Raw genomic sequence first — 4,229 nt, 5'->3', positions numbered from 1 at the left:
TAGACAACCTCATCAACAACTTAGACAACTTCATCAACAACTTAGACAACTTCATCATGCATGTGGTACCAATACAGAGCATCAAGCTCCCAACCAACTTATATGAGCGTAATTAGGCTCTTCAGGGCATCAAGCCCCCAACATAGTGAGCAAAAGCTCCAGGGCATCAAGCCCTCACCAATCATGTGAATGACTAAGCATTCCAGGGCATCAAGCCCTCAACCAACTTATATGAGTATGCAATGGACTCAACTTCCAACAACTTAGACAACGACGTGTACAACTCATACGACTCATAATCATGGACAACTTCTTAAATTCCAACAACATAGACCGACTCATGCAACCTCAAGACACTAACAGTCGACAACAGAAAACAGCAGCAAGATACAACATATAATAGCGTCTAAATAACATATCAACATTAAAGGGAATGAATCATAACAACTTATAATCATAACGCATCTTAAATAATTCTTATACATCATCACCACTAATCTCAGTCACCTAAACAGACCTCTGGAACTTCTGAAAGTATCCTAAACAACCATTTTTCTTACTTATAAGATCAACTCATGACTACACGTGCGAAAGGATCGCATCGGGACAATTTTGGGCAACTAACAGCCTAACTCGCAGTGGCGAGTAATTTGCTCGCAATGGCGAGCTCGAAGGTCCTACTCGCAGTTGCGAGTACGTTGCTCGCAGTTGCGAGCGATGCGGTGCAGCTCGCCGTTGCGAGTGTTTCTACTCGCAGTTGCGAGCGATGAATGTCAGTACGGCCAGAAACCTAAAAATCACAACTTTTCACCTATCTTCATGATTCTTTCATCCATATGGCATCTAATTAACACCCTAGACAATATCTAAGGTCTGTAAACTAATTTTGCATCAATCTAACATCTTTTCGTGGTTTAATCATCAAATCGGTCATTTAACCCTAATCTCAATTCTCACCAAAACTCAACCTAATCATGTTAAATTCAATTCTCAGAACCATACCCTTAATTATATTGAAAGCTAGTCTCACCCTTACCTTAATTCAGATGAACAAAGCTTGCGAAAAACAAAGTGATGAAAACACCCAAAAATACTGCTTCAGTGCGCGATAGTTTTCTCTCAACTCAGACCTTGTTTCGACGATCCGAACGGTGAAAAGGTAGACCCAGGTGTTGTGAATGCTGTGTCCAAAAATCGTCACGATCCAACGGTTAACGAGTGAGATATCATTGTTTTACTGAGGTAGGTTTCAGAAAAACGGAAATTGCTTTCTCTCTTCTTTTTGGTGGCTACTCTTCTCACAAAACAGTTTCTACGTAATAGCTATTCCAACCTAGTCTCTCATATTTATAACCCTCCAACTATTCTATTTACTCTTTCTAATAATTATAATTACCTACTAAATATAATCTAATAAATAATAAACCAAATAACATATATATATTTTCACACAAAATAACAAGTATATTATACACCGAATAACATATATTCACATAAATACATCACATAAATATAAATATATTTCCAGGCTCACATTACATAATTATTCAGAACACATAAATCATATAAATATATTCTAAATTCACATCACATATATAATCACATAAAATCACACCACATCATATAAATCATATAAAATCATATAAATATACACATCACATCACATAATTCATATAAATATATATAAATATATTTCTAGGCTCAATAAATAAACCAAATAAATCAAGTAACAAAGAATAAATCAAATAATTAAAAAAAGTGGGCGTTACAACTCTCCCCCACTTAAAGAATTTTCGTCCTCGAAAATTGAACATCCTGCAAACAACTCTGGATTAGTCTATACCATAAACAACAATTTTAAACAACATACAATCAAACAACAAGTCAGAACAACAAAAGACAATGTAAAATTATTACACAACACTACGTTGCTTGACACGACTCTACTACTTGGCCGGACGGACCGACCTGCTCTGATACCAATTGTAACACCCCGTTTTCCCAACTTGAAAATTTCATCATAAATCAGAGTATTTAAATCACAAACGGAATGTCACATACTTCCTTAAAACCACAAAATAGATAATAATAATTATCTTTCAAAATTCAACGTCAAAATCTATAATCATGCAGCGGAAATTATTCGACATAATAAAAGTCTTGGCACACAGGCCTTATCAGAAATCTCATAAGTTTTAGTTAATGTTTATTCATAAAAAGTTCATGAAAGCAAGCCCCATCCCGTTACATATCAGAGCACCTAGACACAAGTGAGGAGTCCTCTCACGAACACTTCTAATCTTTATTACCTGCACGTTACCCACGGTCGAGGCAACATATACGCAGAAGGGGTGAGATTTCACAGTCAATAAATTAAACATATAATTCGTCAAAATGCATTTAACAACATAAATCATCATTTACATTTAAAACATTTACCATTTAGCATTATATCAAATCATATCCAATTATCATTGTCAAATATCATCATTAGTTCGTAAACAATTATCATCTCTAATTCATAAGCAAAAATCATCATTAAGTCATAATCAAGTATCATCATATATTTAACAACTTAAGACATCATAAACATCAGCATTAATAATCATTTAGTATCATATTATTATCATCATCAATCATAAACAGACATTATCATCAAAATATCATCATCAAATCATAATCAAACGTCATCATCAAAGCATCATCATCAAAACATAATCAAACATCATCATTAAAGGCATCATCGTCAGACATCATCGTTAAATCATCATTAAATATAAGTTATGACGACTCTACAATGCAACTACAACTTCAACAACAACTCAGACAACTTCAACAACAACTCAGACAACCTCAACAACAACTTAGACAACCTCATCAACAACTTAGACAACTTCATCAACAACTTAGACAACTTCATCATGCATGTGGTACCAATACAGAGCATCAAGCTCCCAACCAACTTATATGAGCGTAATTAGGCTCTTCAGGGCATCAAGCCCCCAACATAGTGAGCAAAAGCTCCAGGGCATCAAGCCCTCACCAATCATGTGAATGACTAAGCATTCCAGGGCATCAAGCCCTCAACCAACTTATATGAGTATGCAATGGACTCAACTTCCAACAACTTAGACAACGACGTGTACAACTCATACGACTCATAATCATGGACAACTTCTTAAATTCCAACAACATAGACCGACTCATGCAACCTCAAGACACTAACAGTCGACAACAGAAAACAGCAGCAAGATACAACATATAATAGCGTCTAAATAACATATCAACATTAAAGGGAATGAATCATAACAACTTATAATCATAACGCATCTTAAATAATTCTTATACATCATCACCACTAATCTCAGTCACCTAAACAGACCTCTGGAACTTCTGAAAGTATCCTAAACAACCATTTTTCTTACTTATAAGATCAACTCATGACTACACGTGCGAAAGGATCGCATCGGGACAATTTTGGGCAACTAACAGCCTAACTCGCAGTGGCGAGTAATTTGCTCGCAATGGCGAGCTCGAAGGTCCTACTCGCAGTTGCGAGTACGTTGCTCGCAGTTGCGAGCGATGCGGTGCAGCTCGCCGTTGCGAGTGTTTCTACTCGCAGTTGCGAGCGATGAATGTCAGTACGGCCAGAAACCTAAAAATCACAACTTTTCACCTATCTTCATGATTCTTTCATCCATATGGCATCTAATTAACACCCTAGACAATATCTAAGGTCTGTAAACTAATTTTGCATCAATCTAACATCTTTTCGTGGTTTAATCATCAAATCGGTCATTTAACCCTAATCTCAATTCTCACCAAAACTCAACCTAATCATGTTAAATTCAATTCTCAGAACCATACCCTTAATTATATTGAAAGCTAGTCTCACCCTTACCTTAATTCAGATGAACAAAGCTTGCGAAAAACAAAGTGATGAAAACACCCAAAAATACTGCTTCAGTGCGCGATAGTTTTCTCTCAACTCAGACCTTGTTTCGACGATCCGAACGGTGAAAAGGTAGACCCAGGTGTTGTGAATGCTGTGTCCAAAAATCGTCACGATCCAACGGTTAACGAGTGAGATATCATTGTTTTACTGAGGTAGGTTTCAGAAAAACGGAAATTGCTTTCTCTCTTCTTTTTGGTGGCTACTCTTCTCACAAAACAGTTTCTACGTAATAGCTATTCCAACCTAGTCTCTCATATTTATAACCCTCCAACTA

This window comes from Medicago sativa, chromosome 3, assembly GCF_051527215.1.
Source record: "Medicago sativa cultivar Bolivia chromosome 3, Bolivia_mono, whole genome shotgun sequence".
Classification (NCBI taxonomy): Eukaryota; Viridiplantae; Streptophyta; class Magnoliopsida; order Fabales; family Fabaceae; genus Medicago; species Medicago sativa.
This window is presented reverse-complemented; position numbering follows the sequence as displayed.